This window comes from Lissotriton vulgaris, chromosome 9 (assembly GCF_964263255.1).
Source record: "Lissotriton vulgaris chromosome 9, aLisVul1.2, whole genome shotgun sequence".
NCBI classification, from domain to species: domain Eukaryota; kingdom Metazoa; phylum Chordata; class Amphibia; order Caudata; family Salamandridae; genus Lissotriton; species Lissotriton vulgaris.
This window is the reverse complement of record NC_141697.1, coordinates 1,104,202,162-1,104,221,521: the sequence shown is the minus strand read 5'-3', so window position 1 is coordinate 1,104,221,521 and position 19,360 is coordinate 1,104,202,162.

Here is a 19,360-nt window from a genome sequence, read left to right as displayed (position 1 = left end):
ATGGCTGCAGGTTGTCCATCTGCCTAAGTTCAGCTGGGAGTTTGTTCCAAGCCAAATCTGCTGCAATGCTGAAGGCCCTTCCTCCTGATCTGACTCTGATTCTTCTAAACCTGGACACTTTCACCAGTTTAGCAGAGGAGGAACAAAGGTTACGCGAGGGGACATATCATTCAAATCTGCTCTGTAATGGCTTGGGCACAAGGCCATGCAGAGCCTTAAAAACAATGCATAGCGACTTGAACTGTACCCTCTGCATAACTGGGTGCCAGTGGAGCTCAGAGAGAGCCTGAGATGCCGATGATTGACATGGCCTCATTAGAGCTAACTTGGCCGCCATTGACTGGATTCTCTGAAGTCTCCGTATCAGATGTTTAGAAGACTCCAGCAACAATGTGTTTCAGTGATCCAGTCTACTCAGAATCATACTCCCTACTACCAATGATCTGGCTGTGCGGGGAGCATTTTAATCACAGTGAAACAGCTACCAGCTGTTTCATTTACTTGAGACTCTAGACTCAGATTACAATCAAAGCCGACTCCTAAATTGCATACTGCCTTGGCGGGAATCAGTGGAACTGTCACTGGGAGTGGCCAGAATCCAGTAGGTAGTGGGAGGGGAACCTTCCCAGCTGAGCAACACAGGATCTAATTTTTTCCCCATTAAATTGTAAATAGTTCTTTGGTAACCATAATACGGTATCTTGCAGTCATGACATTTTTCCAGTGAAAGTGAATGATGGCCTTTTAGTGACAAAATCAATTGAGTGTCATCAGCATAATTCACAAGACTGATGTTATGTGATTTGATAACAGCAACCAGAGGTCTCATATAGATATTGAATAGAATACGACTGATGGCAGACCCCTGTGGCACACCATGCTGGACATTCATGAACTGTGATTGGTACAGGGGAAGAGCAAGCGGCTGTTGCCTATCAGAAAGGTAGGATTGAAGTCACCCCAGTGCCAGCCCTCCTACTCCTGAGAGCCTGGCCAGTAGTACCTCATGATTGACCGTATCAAATGGGCCGGACAGGTCCAATAAAATCAGAATTGCTGATTGTCCGCTCGCATTCGAAGATCGTCCAATACGGTCACTAAGGCAGTCTCTGGCCCTCCTCAAGCGCCTTGAGACCCCCTGGGTGAGTAGTGCGCTATACAAATACTCGAACTTGAACTTGAACTTGATATCTCTTGTTGTGATGTCTTATTTAGTGTTTATCCATGAACAATTTCCCTATGTTTTCTTGTTGTGAAGCTCTATAGAGTTTTTCCTATGTCATTTGGAGTTCTCTGATGTAATTGGAATGCTCTGACCGAACTGTGATTGTTTGACTTGGTCAGAAGCTGTTGGAGTCTGCTGGAGTTAGACATCTGTTTCTCTAGCACCAGTGGGACATTTATTTTGCACTTAAAATAAATATCTTTATTTTTATATACTCCGCGACTCCCTCGCTTCATTACAATGGCGATCAGTTGTTAGTGCTGATCCACTGGGCTGTTTTTATTTTTTTCAATCTACTTGAGGAATTTGGTTTAAGAGGATTTTCTAAAAAAAAAATGTACGTTGAGAACCACTTCGGATATGTAAGAACCTGATTTTCTACTTTCAACTTTCGACGCGCAATCTTTCAAAGATACTGTTTATCTTTATCATTAAATATTTGGAAGTCCGTTACCGTTAAGGCCTTGTGCGCTGTTTTGGTAGCAAAGGTCTGGTGCGCACGTCGGTGTTGGCATGCGCTGAGGATTCCAAGGTCTGCTTGCGTATTGTAAAATATTGTGGTCCCTACATAGGACAATCAGGTAATGGATTATGGGTCACTGTACTTTGTGGACATAACATCAGCATTGTGAAATGTGATAAACTCTATATCCTGCTTGTGTTGCATGCACATATTTATGCATGTATACATTTCATGGTACCTATGATATATTTGAGAATCAGATAATGGTAAATGTGCAAACATATGCATAGGCCTTACAGCTTGAGCTGTGTCTGTATACTGTAAGAAGCAGTTGAGTATGATGTTAGCTATGTGTACAGTCCCACATATCACTCAGTCTACATCAGGATTCGCTTAACTGGTATCTGGGAGCTAGCTGTACCTGGATCAGTCGGTATCGGTTAGAGACAGCAGAGTATCGGGGGCTAGCCAACGCCTCGGCCCAGTCATCGCCTGTCAATGTGGGCACATCCGCTTTCCACGCCACCTGAGTCCGGTATATAGTGGTCATGGAGTGCATAGTGAGGTGTTTGATAAATGTGTCTAATCGTGTGGGCACCAAGATCCTCCATAAGCAACCGGCCATCCAGCGGTGGGACTCTGGGAGGGTTGTGAGGCCCCTTATTAAAGAGGACACAGTGTGTCGGAGCTGCAGATTTCTGTGAATCTGTGTTTTATGGAGGTCGAAATCCTCCTGGAGTTGCTGAAAGGATTTGAAAGTGGACCCTTACATTATGTCACCCAACATGGAAATCCCAATGTCGTCCCACCTACGGACTCCAACCAATGTCGAGACCGGTCGAAAGTGTGAGCCCTGCCAAAGAGGTGTGGCACAGGTCAGCTTGCCCTACCATCCAATCTGCCGGACTACTCGCCTCCAAATCTGAATGACAGTCCTACATGCTGGGGGACGTTCCACCAGAGACGAGGAGCTATACAGGAAGTGGAGCTGCGGGGTTTCAGCCATTAAGAGTCGTTCCACTGCATAATTTGGGTCCGCCTGTGAGCCATACCACCAGTCGGTTATCACTAGGAGATGCATGCCCAATAGTATGCCGGAACGTCAGCCGCTGCTATTCCAACACAGTATGTAGATTGAATACACATTGCAAGCGCCACCCGAACCGCTCCTCCCACCCCAGAGAAACCTGTTCAATAAAGCATTGATTTGACATAACCACGACAGGGGATTGGAAAGGGGTAATTTTGCAGCCTATAGAGCAGGCGAGGCAAAGACACCATTTTGAAAATGGCCGATCTGCCATATAACGAGAGGGGGAGTTGGGATCGCACCGACGTCTCATTCCGACAGCGGGAAGCAATGGAGCGACATTGCGTATCCAAGCTTTGGTTGGGCACCGCGTAATAAACACCCCGAGGTATTGGAATCCCGCCTCAGCAACGATCAACTGCGAGGCCCAAGCCTGAGACCGCCGGTCCCCTCAGATAGGGAACAGAATGGACTTGGACGGATTAACGTAGAGTCCGGAGGTCTCCCTGAAAATCCGTAGAATCTGTAGCACCCGAGGCCCGGATACCCAGGGATCCGACATAAAAAACAAGGCTTTGTCAGCATAATGCTTTTCAGTAATATTCAGTTCACTCGATATCACAACTTAGCTCTGTCTTCTTTCCTCCGACGCTTAGGTGGCACAGCGGTTCCTTGAAAGCCTTTTGGGAAGTGGAGAACAGGATAGGTAATAACGGCGGCGGTGGCGTTCGTATCCTGTCAGCTACCAATTGTCACAATGTTCTCCTACGAGTGGAAAAAACAACTCGCGGTTCGAACAGCCTCGTAAACAATACTTTTACTGACTAAACTCGGAAAGCTTAAATCTTCGATGCAAACTCTGGAAACTTCTTGGTGAAGTGCGCATTCGATTAGAAGCGCAAGCTTCACATTACCTCAGAACTAACACCTGTGTGGGGAAAGACTAGACCGCCGCTAGTGTCTAGCGCAACGGCCATCTTGGAATTCCTTAATTGCATTAATGCCATCCAGCATTACTCCTTGGCTGATTTTTCCTCCTTTGGCCATAACAATCATGAGTAATAGAAACCAACAATGGGCTTGACCTTCCGTGGGGTTCTGACAATCACGTTGAGCAAATGTGGTCCTAGAGTCTCCATATGTGGCCGCAGGAAGTCACACATCAACCCGTTAGGGTCCGGCGCACTTCCTGGGTGAGTGTTGGATAGCGCCACCGCAACTCATCTAAAGAAATGGACTCCTCCAGGGCAGCGCGTTGCTCGTCCGAGAGGCGACAGGGAGGGATATCCACAAAAAAAGGCATTGATAAGGGGTTCAGTAATGACCTCTCGCTCTTCGTATTATACCGCATTGAAATCAGCAAAGGCCTGTAAGACCGCCTCAGGGGAGACACAGGCAACTCCTTCAAGGGGACCGCAGAAGGGGTACCTGCGTCAAGACCGCTCCAGCCTGACAGATCCTATGAAGCATCTGGCTAGACTTATCACCCCATTGGTAGATCCTATGCTGGGTGGCCAGCCAGGAGTCCTTGGCACAGTCGCATGAGCCTGATGGAGCAATTGTTGCACATGCAGGAGGTTCCGTCGGGCAGCAGGTCCGAAGCCTCCCACCACAAGAGATTGGAGTTCTTCTTGTCTATTCTCGAGGTCTTGCACCTGAGCCAGGCGCTGCTTTTCCACTGTACAATAACTTATGTTTTCCCCCCAAATTGTGGGCTTAAACGCCTCCCATAAAAAAACTGGGGACTGGCAAGTGCCGGCATTGAATCTGAAATAGTCAGTGATTGCTTGACTTCGCATCTCCCTGTATTACTCGTTTCGGCTCAACCAAGAGGACATACGCCACCTGTAGGGGTTCTGCTAGTGAGCAGACGCAGTTTAAGTTGGATCGGCGAAAGATCTCAGAGGACACGGGCATGATGGATGTATGTGCACCCTGTGCACGTAGCTATGTGGAGGAAAATATAATCTAGGCGTGAGAGAGTGGGGTGAACCGACGACTCGTAAGAGAACCCAGCTTCAGACTGGTGTAGGGCACAACACGTGTACACCCAGCCCAGTGTATGTGCCATTACATTTAGTTTGGATGTAGTAGGGGATGTATCGGGTTGTCGGGCTCGCCACCTATCCAGTGGACCCATAATGTCATTCCAATCGCCCCCCAGTATCATAAGGCCACCCGGGAGATCTCCCTAGAGCTGTGTTATTTTATCTATAAAATTCTGGACTAGCGGTGGAAGGGCGTATATGCTACCAATTGTAAGTTGTTCGCCGGCCAAAGTACCCAAGACCACTGTGTAGAGTCCCCCTGGATCCAGCCAATAACTTGTAATCTGGAGCGGTACTCTACGGTGAATAAGTTTGGGTGTACCCCGTGCCCCGCGTGTAAAGCAGGAGTGATACGCTGTGGAGTAGCAAGGTGGGTCGTGCACGGGGCCTTCGTGCCCAAATGGTGTGTCTCCTGGAGCAATAGAATATCTGCTGCATAGCGCTTTGCCTGATGGAGCACAGTCTCTCGTTTGACTTTATTAAGCAAGCCCCACCCATTCCAGGTGAGAATGTTCAGTACCCACTGTACAGAGTTGCCTATTGTGTGGGCCATCCCTAGGTGTCCAAGTAGAAAATTACAACGGGTGCGTGCATGGTGGAGCAGTAAGGTGTGTGCATGGTGCGGAAACAAAGAACAAATGAAAAACTAACTTAGAAACTTCTCCCAGTCCCCCCGACCTCCAACCCCTATACTTCCAGGAACACGTAGTATTTGTTCAGGTGGAATCCCACCCAGGTCACCAACAGGATGACCTAAGCTATTCCTCCAATGGATCGCCCTCCACCCAACGTACCCAACATTACCCAAAACGTTCAGGACGTGCCATGTCCAGGTCCCTCCAGGGCTAGTAATGAAGACCCCCACCTTTATAGCCTGGTCGATCCAGCGTGTGTCCGCTGCCTGCAATCATGACCCACCCCGGGAAGGTGAACAAGAAGAGGACAAGTCAATTTGCCCCAGTTTATCTCAGTCTCTAATGCCCATCGGTTCTTGGGCACGCCAATGGGAGCGGGATTGGTTGTGTCTCGATGTCGCCCTGACAACCACTGTGATGTGATCCCTGGGAGGAGTCGGAGTCCAACAGGGGCAGTGAATGTGGTTAAGAATACGTCTCTCATCAGTCCACACAAAGAATTCTTCTGGGGTATCAAAGATAAATGTTTTTGCATTGTACATCATCTTCATCCGGGCTGGGAACAGGAATGAATAGGATAAGTTTAGTTTACGTAGCCGTCTCTTGGCCGCCACAAAGGACTGATGCTGTTGCTGCACCAACTTAGTATAGTCAGGGAAAACCATATTGGGGTGTGAGTCAGAGATCATTTTATCTTTATGTAGCCGGGCACATTGGAGTACGTAGTCTTGGTCAGCGTAATTAAGGAGTCTAGCGATCACTGGCCTCGGGCGTGCCCTGGCGCTGGTTTCTTAGTCGGAGCATGGTTAGCACTCTCCATTACGAAGCAGGAGGACATGTCTTCCGGGGATAACAGTGCCTTGAGCCAGCCCGAGATGAACTTATCCATAGATGTTCCCTCGCAGCCCTCAGGGAAGCCCACCAAGCGTAGGTTATTGCGTTGGGCCCGCCGCTCCGCATCTTCCACCCGTGACGCCATCTCCTGCGAGTGCTTGGGCAGTTTGTCCACCTTATGCTGGAGTGCTGTTACAGAGTCCTCGACAGTGGAGATCCTGGTCTCTGCTTCTGTGATACGGTCGACCGGCTTCCGCAGATTTTGGCGGAGAAACGACACCTCCAAACCCACGGCCTTGATCTGAGCCATGAGGGCCGTCCGTGATTGATTAATCGCCTCCAGCAGCGTCGCTGTATCAGATGACAAGCCCGCTGCGGTCTCCCTCCGGGAGGATTGGTAGTGGTGGTGTAGCGGTCCATTGTACGTTGCTTGGGGGCCGCCGCACCCTGCCTATCTTTGCCCATGGCGACCTGGGACAGCCAGCCGGGAGGTCTCACCAGGCCTCCCCCCCCCCGCAGCTGACACAGAGGGCAGCAGTGAAGTCCAACAGTCACCGACAAAGGGCAGCCCCCTCACTGGGCTCAACTGCAAGCCTCTGTGGCGTCCACCGCGGCCTGATATACGTGTCACAGGTGATCGCGCAGGGGCCCTCCAACGGCGGCGCCACAGATATGCAGGACCCGTCTCCGGGGCAGTCCAGGCGTCACAGGGCGGTTCACGGTGATGAATGGAGGCAAATATCTCATCACCCCCCAAGCGCCGTGGATCGGGCAGTCACAGGGACTTTGGCTTCTCGGCTAATCTTCGGCCATGAAAATTAAGTCCCCGGGCACCACAACAACCAAGTCGGGTGTTCACCTGGTCCCTCACCGCTTCAATGTTGGGTCTTCCGGCGGCCATGGTATTGATGGAAAAAGGTTTTTCTCCTGACAGGAAGAAAGGAATTCTGTTTAGCTTTTTAGGCACTACAGCTATTGAAATTTTTGAAAATCTCACTCCTATAACTGCACCATGAGGTCAAGGTGATGGGTGGAATGTATTTAAAGAAGCAGTGGAAAAACAGGAGAAACAGTTTGAAGAATAAACTAATGTTATGATAGAAAGACATACTTTTCATAAACAGAAACAACATGTCGATTAATCTATTGAGGAGTATGTTACAGCTCTCAGAGTGTTGGTGTTGATTTCTGCACTACAGACCAGTTTGTTTTTAACAGTGAATCCAAAAAAGTGCAAGAAAGGCTTTTAGCCTGTCGTAATCCTCCGTTGGCTGAAGTGTTGGGCCTTGCAAAAGGTATTGAAAGATCTATTCAATCTGCCAAAGCCATCATATCTGATGATAATAAGTCTATTTCTCCTGTATGTGCTGTGCAGTCTGCTAAGAATTCAGTTAGAACAGATATGGAAGAAGTACAAAACCTAGCTGTTTTTGGTTTTGGTCTAAATCACATTTGGCGACTAGTCCTGATTGTCCTGCCTTACAGAAAAAGTGTATAAAATGTGGCAAGTATGGTCACTTTCAAAGTGTGTGCAGGGCACCGAAAGTAGTTTCTAATACCACAGTTAATACTGTATCTAATGTTGAACATGATCTAGAGAACTTAATTATTACTTTTTATGATTCTTCGTTTGATCACACTATTAGTAATGTTTCTCTTCCTTTTAAAGCACCTTTGGGACGGTGGCTTTAAGGTCATAGCTGACTCGGGCTCACCCATCGCCATTTTGTCTGATGTTTTTTTTAAAGAAAATTGGGTTGGTGTCAAACTAAAAACACTGATATTAATCCCAAGGCATTTGGTAATTTTGAAATTCAGATGTTGGGGTATTTTGAAGAAAACCTACAGTTCAAAGAATGCAATGTCCTTACTAAGATCTATGTAGCTATTGATGGTAAGAACATAGTAGGGTGGTATGACCTAAGGAAGTTGGGCATCATTTTGTGTCCGGGTACTGATTGCCCAATTCAGTTGAGGGACATAGAGGTCAAGATTGTGATTGTTGAGAAACCTAGCGTGGATGCTATTATTGCTAAACACAAAAATGTTTTTCATGAGAAAGTTGGTCGGGTCAAAGGTTTTACTCACAAGATCAAGTTAAAAAGAAGGAGCTGTACCTATTCAACACAAGGTTCGCATGGTTCCTTTAGTTGTGCGTCGGAAGTTAAAATCTAATTTGGATGATTTGTGTGCGGATGACATCATTGAGCCTAGTGACAGTTCTGAGTGGGTTTCTGGCATTTGTTATTGCTCTTAAAAAGAATAAAGAGTTGAGGCTGTGTGTGGACCTTAGGGCCTTGAATAAAAACCTTGTAGTGGATACTTACCCCTTACCTAAAATACGGGAGCTGTTAGCTGCAGTTAATGGGGCAAGGTACTTTTCCGTCATTGATCTCAGATCCACCTACAATCAGGTGGTTCTGGATGACACCTCGAGGGACCTCACTGCTTTCATTACTCCCTTTGCTCTTTATAGATTTTTGAGAATGACATTTGGGCTGGCCTCAGCGGCTAGTGTGTAGTGGGCTGGACCCACGTGTTCAGGTGACAGAGCAGACGTAGCCTAGTTGAGTTTCTTGTAGTTTATTAAGTTCATAGGTAGAAGATACAGCAAGCCCCACCAGGACCAGCCAGCTAGCTGCTCAGCCCATCTTCCAACTGACAACACTCACAAACCAGGCACCCAAACATTCCACTCATGTCACTCCCGTCAATATTGTACATGGAACACTCACACTGGCTGAGCAGCTAGGGACAAGGTAAAAGGGAACATTACATTACAACATGAGAATACTACATATCCTCTCCCTTTTATATTGAAAAATAAATAGAACACCATTAAAATGAAAACAACTATACACAGCAATGTACAAATTATGAAAACGGTCCATAAACCCTGTGATGAATGGTAAAACCGCATCACGAGAGAGAAAACAGACAAAGGAGGAAAGAAGGAAGAAAGAATAGAAAAACATACTAATACCACCCTCCTCCTTTAATAGTGAGCAAAGAAAAAGTATATAGCGTAAGAAGAGCTCACATACAACAAGTGAGCAAGACACATGTGAAAAGAGTAAAGAGAAAACCGTACCCCAAAACTCCACACAATGGATGGACGACACCCAAAGAAGTACTCCTGAACTAAGGAGACTGTGGCCAAAAACGCCACCCCTCATGTAAGGGACTATGTTAAGATGGGAGAAACCCATAAGCTAAGCAGTGTTAAGACTAATGTTGCATGGGACTGGCACCCAAGAACATGTGCAGCACGAGAAAACAACACAGGTGCAGCACAGTGTGGCAAACGCACACATTACATCTACGTGAAGCACATGGTGACTTACACACAACATAACGATGTAAAAGTACAGGGTGAATCGCTGGCCGACTTACACACAACATAACAAGGTGATGCACAGGGCGGCTTACACACTGGACACAACAAGGTGATGCGCAGGGCGACTTACACAAAAACTACAACACGACGTTAAAACGTGTAAGTGGGACTAACACCCAAAACACACATCCAGAAGAAAGGATGTACATCAAACCCACATAGAGTAAGGGAAAAAAGAGATATGTCCAACAACATGGAGTGTAACAGCTAGTGTCACATGGGACTAACACCCAAAGACATGTACAGCATAAGGAAACAGTACAAATGCAGTAAAGTGTGGCACACGCACACAATAGGTAAACATGAAGGTACAGAGACCAATGACTTGGAAATGAGACTAAAACCCATATAAAAAATAACAAAGGAACAAAACCCCTAAGTTACCCCATATGTAAGGGTAAAAAGGCTTAGCAAAAACTGTTGCAAAAACGTAGTGAGGAGAAATGGGACTGGAACCCACTCCCATCTCAAAAACAGGGATAAAACATCTGAAACGTGAAAATGCGTGAATAAGAGACATGGGACTAGGACCCACTCCCATCCCTTAGGCAGGGATACAACATTTGAAAAGAGAACATGCGTAAACCATCAAAATAGTACAGTGCTGAGGGTGAGTAGGCCCTAGAAAAAACAAAATCAGAATAGCGATGAGCATATAACATGTCATACAAAACACACAATTCATACTTCCTTTGAACTAGTGGTGAGAACACAAAGATGTACACAATAAAAAATGTATGCTACTAGAATGTCACTGGTGTGCCTGTCACTGCAATGATGAGGGACAGGCGTTCGAAATGTGGCAGATGACACATGCAAAAGAGAAGAACCCTGCTGCAGAGAAGAGGTCCACCGTAGATGTTTGTAGGAACAGTAGGACACGAAAGACGAGTGGCCTCTGAGTGTTAAAAGCCATTGAAGACAGCCAGTGTTTTGAATGTAAATCATTGTTGCGATAACCAATAGAAAAGTACCTGTGTCTTCAAGCTGTTCACCATTAACTACCATGGAACAAGCAAGAATCCATGAAGTGAAGACGTTCTCCACCCCTCTGCGTTCCTGGTCAGCTTCAACATTGGAGAAACCTTTTTATAAAATGTGATTGGCAGAGTACCGCCAGAAAAACACATCACAGTGCACACATGCAATGTAGAAAATCCGGATCCTCCAGCCCAAAGATGGCGGCAGGCTGAGCACGCCGTGCCGGATGCCTCATGGCCCGTTGCTGAAGCACACTCTTGTGCAGCCTTTGATGCAACTTTTTTTTTTTAATGGGCTCTTTTGGCTTGGACTCCAGAACATGATGAGGCTTTTATTCAGGTTAAAAAACGTATTGCAAAGTCTCCTGGACTCAATACTTTTGACCCTCATCGTAAATATTATGTTACTGTAGACGCCAGTGCTATTGGCTTAGGAGCCGTTTTTACTCAAGTTGTGGATGGTAAGGAAAGAGTTATATCTTTTATTTCCAGAGGTATTCAAGGAGCTGAAAAACATTACAGTACCATTGGAAAGGAGGCCTTGGCTTACGTATGGGCCATGGGCCGTGGAGAAATTAAAGAACTTTTTATGGAGGCGTCCTTTTGTTTTAGTGACTGATCACAAGCTACTTGTGTATAAGATGGATGGTGTTAGATCGGGTAATGCTTCTTCTAGGCCTGTGAGGCTCAATGCGAGGTTAGGTTACAAGAATTCAATTTTTAAATACAGCACATTACTGGTGGAAAGAATTTTGCTGCAGATCAACATGAATGTGTTGTTGCTATGGTGGATGCTGTGAGTTCATGGAATTCTGCTGTTTCAGAAAGAGTGGAATGAATTTACGTGTATGGATATTGTTTTGTCCAAGGTTAAACATTTTGTTGTGAATGGTTGGCCAACTAGCAGGAACTTAGATCCCTGTTTTAGAAGTTTTGAACAGGTTTCGAGTGAGCTTAGCATTGAGAAAGATTTTTTGTTGAGGCATGGTTTATTTGTACCACCTGCAGGCATGAGGAACAAGCTGATTCAGTTGGCTCATTCTGGGCATCCTGGAGTTTCTGGAACAAAAAAAATGTTGAAAATTCATTTTTGGTGGCCTGGGATTGAAACTCTGATTGAACAGAATGTGGATAACTGTAAAATTTGCGTTAGATGTGATAAACATTGGAAAGTTTCTACTAAACCTTTAATTCAGGAGGCTCCCATGGGACCTTGGAAGAGAGTGTCTGTTGATTTCTCGCCGTTTCCCGCCTCTATCCCTTACCCCTCCATTCCCGCCCAGCTCCCGCCTCCCAGCTGCTCGCCCTCCCCTTCAAATGACGACCACGGCGGGGGAGCGCGAGTGAGTCCTCAAACCTTAGTCCAAGGATCTCACTCTCCCCATCAGCTCCGTGGTGCTCTGCGCCACCTCACGCCCAGCCAGCCCTCCTTTGCAGGGTTCGAGTCTGCCCTGTTCTCCTTTCCCTGAGGGCCAATCACCGTGTGATCACTGCTTTTTGCCTGGTGCTGTCCTCGTTCTCTGCTGGTCTCCTGCCTGGTACTGCCTGCTGTTATATGTTATTGTTATCTGTTTTTTAACTCCCTGACTGCCACTGTACTTTTGTTTTGATTTTGCTCTGTTCCCCCTTGTATTTTTCCCGCAGTTTCCCGCCGCTATCCCTGACCCCTCCCGCCCTGCTCCCGCCTCCCAGCTGCTCGTCCCTCCCCTTCAAATGACGGCCACTGCGCGGTCGCACTATCTGCGCCCGTCCGCGCATGGACCGCGCCCAGCGCCAGAACCCCTGGCCCCCGCGAACGCCATGAACCCCATCTCTGCTACGATGCCAGCACCCTCCACGCACTCAGCACCGGCCGATCACACACCTGCTTCTTGGCCGCCCCGAAGCGCACTCAAGGAACCTTTTCCTACCAGAACTGCAGCTTCACCAGCATCCGTTCCGCCAACCCACCCACCGTGAAAGAACGCAACCACCTCAGATGCATTCTTCTCAACACCTACTCTGCACACAAACACGCCGTTGAACTCTGGGACCTACTTGCCTCAACCTCCCCAGACGTCGCCTTCCTGACGGAGACCTGGTTGAACCCCCCCTTCTGCACCTGACATCGCCATAGCCATCCCGGACGGCTACAAGATCACCTGCTGGGACCGCACCAACGGAACAGGAGGAGGAATCGCGATCATCCGCAGGAACACTCTCAGAGCCTGGACCAACACCAATGACACCCTCAGCACCGCCGAACACCTGCACTTCCAGATCCACATCGATCCTAACACCACCGTCAGAGGAACCCTCATCTACAGACCCCCTGGACCCCGGCCACAGTTCAGCAACTCCATCGCCAACTTCGTGAGTACACACGCCCTCGCCTCCACAGACTACATCCTCCTCGGGGACCTGAACTTCCACCTCGAGAACAACGATGACACCAACTCCACCACCCTGATCGCCAACCTCTGACTCAGACACCTCGACACAACACCCACCCACTCTGCGGGCCACGCGCTTGACCCCATCTTCTCCGCAAGCTCCCACGTCTCCTTCAGCCACACCACCGAACTCCATTGGACCGTCCATCGCTGCATCCACTTCACCTTACGGAAACCCACCACACACCACCGCACCCAACAGATCCCTCGCCGCTGCTGGAGCAAAGTCACTGAAGACCAGCTTACCACCACCCTTACCTGGAGACCACCCACCGACCCCGACACCACAGGCCCGCAACCTCACAGTGGATCGACGATTGCGCCAACACCCTCGCCCTGATCAAGAAACCCTCCAATCGACACACCAGCAAGAAATCCAGCTGGTTCAACGAGGACCTCTAGGCCTCCAAGCAAACTTGCAGAAAATTAGAGAAGAAATGGCACCGTGAACCGACACCGGACAGCTACGCAGCCCACAAGAATGCCACCCGCAGACAAAATCACCTCATCACATCTGCCAAAAAGGCCTCCTACAAGGACCGCCTAGACGACAACACACACAACAGCAAAGAGCTCTTCAACATCGTAAAGGAACTCTCCAACCACATCTCCAATACCAACGACATCCCACCTTCACAATACCTGTGCGACTCCCTTGCCACCTTCTTCCATCGCAAGATCGCAGACATCCACGACAGCTTAAACGTCACAACCGCCCCGACAGCCACTGAGACCTCCGTCCCCACGGCAACCATCTGCACCGATCCCCTGATCTCCTGGACCAACATAAGCGACAATGACACCATCAAAATCAGGCACACCATCCACTCCGGATCTCCGTCAGACCCATGCCCACACCACATCTTCAACAAAGCCAGCACCACCATCGCACCCCATCTCCGGAAAGCCATCAACATCTCCTTCGAAACAGCGACCTTCCCGGAGAGCTGGAAGCAGGCAGAGATCAACGCCTTACTCAAAAAACTATAGGCTGACCCTAAGGACCTCAAGAACTTCCAGCCCATCTCCCTGCTCCCGTTCCCTGCGAAGGTCATCGAGAAGACCGCCAACAGACAACCGACCCACTACCTCGAGGAGAACAGAACAAGACAGAAACTCCACAGCGGATCAACCAGCAAGCACCTCAAATTTCCAAAGTCCCATAAAATGTTCAGTCTTATTGTGCTGTCAACCTCCAGGACCTGCTGTGGTTCGGTCCCACTGGAATTCCAGATAGAAAATTTAAAAGAACGTGGAGGCAGCACCAATCCTGAAGTAAATGAACAAGGCCAACATTTTTCAAAAATATATATTTTTCTTTTCGTATTTTTAAAGTGCACAGGACAGCCAACGCGTTTCGCTCCCCAACCATGGGAGCTTCGTCAGGGCAATTTTAATAGATGGTTCTCCTATAGTAGTGCAATCAAAGTGAAGAAAAAGCTGGCCACTATAATGGTACATATACTAGTAAAAGGTTCCAAGTTGAATAGAAGTATCCAAAGCGTAGAGGGCCGTTGAATTTTTCACACAAATAGCATATCAGATTATCCCATTAGGTAAATATGAATATCCATCAAGGTATTGCGACGCGAAGCGACGTATGTGCAGTCCTTGATAAGCTGCTAATACACACGTGCTTCAAGGGGTTATGTCAGCGTGACGGCCCACGACGGATTTTCCCAAACGTGTGGGAAAATCCGTCGTGAGCCTAATGGGATAATCTGATATGCTATTTGTGTTAAAAATTCAACGGCCCTCCACACTTTGGATACTTCTATTCAACTTGGAACCTTTTACTAGTATATGTACCATTATAGTGGCCAGCTTTTTCTTCACTTTGATTGCACTACTATAGGAGAACCATCTATTAAAATTGCCCTGACGAAGCTCCCATGGTTGGGGAGCGAAACGCGTTGGCTGTCCTGTGCACTTTGAAAATACGAAAATAAAAAGAAAAATATATTTTTGAAAAATGTTGGCCTTGTTGATTTACTTCAGGATTGGTGCTGCCTCCACGTTCTTTCAAACCTCGAGGAGAACAGCATCCTGGACCCGTCCCAGTCCAGAATCCCGCAGCAACCACAGCAACGAAACTGCCCTCATTGCCGCCACCGATGACATCAGGTTGGACAATGGCGAAACCGCTGCCCTCATCCTCCTGGACCTGTCAGTCGCTTTCAACACTATCTGCCACCACACCCTACGCACACACCTCCATGACGCTGGTATCCGAGACAAGGCTCTGAACTGGACCACATCCTTCCTCTCCGGCAGAACCCAGAGCGCCCGCCTCCCCCCTTTCTGCTCCAAAGCAACCAAGATCATCTGCGGCATACCCCAGGGCTCATCCCTCAGCCCAAGACTGTTCAACATCTACATGGCACCACTCGCCCATGTCGTCCAACTACATGACCTCAACATCATCTCCTACACCGACGACACCCAGCTGATCCTATCCCTCACCAAGGACCCCCTCACCACCAAAACCAACCTCCACGAAGGAATGAAAGCCGTCGCCGAGTGGATGAAGAACAGCCTTCAGAAGCTAAACTCGGACAAGACTGAATTCTTCATCGTCGGCTCCACCTCCTCGGCCTGGGACGACTCCTGGTGGCTGACCGCACTGGGAACAGCACCAACACCCACCGACCACGCACACAACCTGGGTTTCATCCTCGACTCTACTCTCTCCATGACAAAGCAGGTCAACGCCGTCTCGTCCTCCTGCGTCAACACCCTCTGCATGCTCTGCAAGATCTACAGGTGGATTCCCACCGAAAGAACAGTCACCCAAGCCCTCGTCAGCAGCAGGTTGGACTACGGAAACGCCCGCTACGCAGGAACCTCGGCCAAACTCCTGAAACGACTACAACTTATTCAGAATGCCTCTGCACGCCTGATCCTCGACATCCCTCGGCGCAGCCACATCACACCCCACCTGAGAGACCTGCACTGGCTCCCCGTCAACAAAAGGATCACATTCAATCTCCTCACCCACGCACACAAGGCACTCCACAACACCGGACCAGCATACCTCAACAGACGACTCAACTTCTACACCCCCAACCGCCAACTCCGCTCTGCCGACCTCGCCACCGCCCCCCGCATCCGAAGAGCGACCTCTTGCGGCATATTGTTTTCCCACCTCGCCGACAAGACCAAGAACACCCTCCCCATCCTCCTACAGCAGACCCAGGACCTGCTAGCCTTCAGAAGACTACTCAAGACCTGGCTGTTCAAGCAGTAGCAACATCCCCCACCCCCCCATCAGCGCTTTGAGACCCTCACGGTTGAGTAGTGCGCTTTACAAATGTTCTGATTGATTGATTGATTTAGGCAGGGAGAGCAGGATTTTGATAGTTGTCATTGACAAATTTTTTAGGTAGATGTATTACAAGATTGTTGAACATCCCAACTCTGATGAAGTTCTATGTTTCTTAGAGTATATTTTCAAAACTGAAGGAACTTGTTTGTTCTTATGTCTGATAATGGAATGCAATTTGTTTCTGCAAAGATGTTGAATTTTTTTTTTTTATTTGGTGTCTGCTCTGAAAAGGCGCCTTTGTATTGTCCAAAGGCCAATGGTCAAGTTGAGAGGGCTGATAGGTTTATGAAAGAAGGGACTCAGTCAGCTTTGGAAAGCAATTTAGAAGTTTTTGAATTTTTGAGGGAAAAGATTTGGAGTTATCATATTACTCCACATACGTGCACAGGAGTAACTCCTTTTTTCTTGATGAGGGGCAGGCAAGTCAGGACATTGCTGACGCCTGTTTTGGGGGAAAATATGTGAGTGGTGATAGAGTCTTGCATTGCTAAAGCCAGGAACAATATTACTTCTTCTCGTGCCTATGGCAAATCTTACCATGATTCTTGTCATAGTGTTAAAAGTAAAGCTGTTGAAGTTAGTGAATGGGTGATTGTTATCAAAACCTATCTTTAACGCAAGGGTTCTTCTAAATTCTCTGTATCGTTCCAAGTTGAGAGAGTTTCTGGTTCTGCTGTCTTGCTAAAGGATAAGGGATGGTGGAACAAAAGTTCTATTGTTGTTCTCAAATTTGGGCAGGAGTCTTTGTTTATTCAGGAAAAGTTGATGGATAAGGATGTGCGGTTTGATGAGAACGGTGGAAAGTGTGTATCTCCACATGGTTCTACTGGGAGACTTGTGGAAGGTGAAAGCTCCGGTGCTGATGCTCATTCCAGTGGGGGTTTTCTGTTGCTCGTCCTGTGTAGGTGAGAATGTCATTGAGCGTAGTTCTGATGAGATTAATTTCTCTTAAAAAAAAAAAAACGTGCATTATGGTACCAAAGAGGTTTGAAGACTATGTTCTGGGGTTTCTTCTAGAGCGCCACTTAAGTTTCAAACAACACCTAGAACATGCCAACATAAAAACCAAACTATTATGCTTTGCTTTTAAAACTTTACCGAAAAGCCTAAGTGGCAGCTCAACAAACCATTTCCTAAGGGTAGTGGCTGCAAAATGTTTGCCAGCGATAACATATGGCTTAGAAATGCTGAACACTAATGACGCCCAAATGCTAAATCTAGCTCAGTCTAGACTGTATAAAAAACAGTTTTCAATCCCACGACACATCTCTCAGGCGCATCTCCAATACCAACGACATCCCACCTTCACAAGACCTGTGCGACTCCCTTGCCACCTTCTTCCATCGCAAGATCGCAGACATCCACGACAGCTTCAACGTCACAACCGCCCCGACAGCCACTGAGACCTCCGTCTCCACACCACTGGAGTCAAGCTAGCCGGGCTGATGAGAGGTGTTACCTCGAAACCGGTCCGGTCCTCGGATGCTTGATTCCGTTCTGGGAAGGACATGGCTTTTGTAGTTCGGACTGGACTGTTCCCATGGGGCACAGGGTCCTAGCTGATTTGCATATCGCCATTGTCTAACCCAGGGTGGTGTGGAGTGCAAAAAAACGATGGATTTGGGCCCAGATCTTTGGACTGGGGTGAATGTGTGACATTGATCCACATTCTGTCCATCACCTGTTTTGTTTGCAATACCGCCATAAGTGCGCTGGGGATGCTCAGACGTGGGTCCCAGGCACTCCACACCACTGGAGTCAAGCTAGCCGGGCTGATGAGAGGTGTTACCTCGAAACCGGTCCGGTCCTCGGATGCTTGATTCCGTTCTGGGAAGGACATGGCTTTTGTAGTTCGGACTGGACTGTTCCCATGGGGCACAGGGTCAGAGCTGATTTGCATATCGCCATTGTCTAACCCAGGGTGGTGTGGAGTGCAAAAAAACGATGGATTTGGGCCCAGATCTTTGGACTGGGGTGAATGTGTGACATTGATCCACATTCTGTCCATCACCTGTTTTGTTTGCAATACCGCCATAAGTGCGCTGGGGATGCTCAGACGTGGGTTCCAGGCACTCCACACCACTGGAGTCAAGCTAGCCGGGCTGATGAGAGGTGTTACCTCGAAACCGGTCCGGTCCTCGGATGCTTGATTCCGTTCTGGGAAGGACATGGCTTTTGTACTTCGGACTGGACTGTTCCCATGGGGCACAGGGTCAGAGCTGATTTGCATATCGCCATTGTCTAACCCAGGGTGGTGTGGAGTGCAAAAAAACGATGGATTTGGGCCCAGATCTTTGGACTTGCGCTGGGGATGCTCAGACGTGGGTCCCAGGCACTCCACACCACTGGAGTCAAGCTAGCCGGGCTGATGAGAGGTGTTACCTCGAAACCGGTCCGGTCCTCGGATGCTTGATTCCGTTCTGGGAAGGACATGGCTTTTGTAGTTTGGACTGGACTGTTCCCATGGGGCACAGGGTCAGAGCTGATTTGCATATCGCCATTGTCTAACCTAGGGTGGTGTGGAGTGCAAAAAAACGATGGATTTGGGTCCAGATCTTTGGACTGGGGTGAATGTGTGACATTGATCCACATTCTGTCCATCACCTGTTTTGTTTGCAACTCCGTCCCCACGGCAACCATCTGCACCGATCCCCTGATCTCCTGGACCAACATAAGCGACAATGACACCATCAAAATCAGGCACACCATCCACTCTGGATCTCCGTCAGACCCATGCCCACACCATATCTTCAACAAAGCCAGCACCACCATTGCACCCCATCTCGGGAAAGCCATCAACATCTCCTTCGAAACAGCGACCTTCCCGGAGAGCTGGAAGCAGGCAGAGATCAAAGCCTTACTCAAAAAACCCAAGGCTGACCCTAAGGACCTCAAGAACTTCCAGCCCATCTCCCTGCTCCCGGTCCCGGCGAAGTTCATCGAGAAGACCGTCAACAGACAACCGACCCGCTACCTCGAGGAGAACGGAAC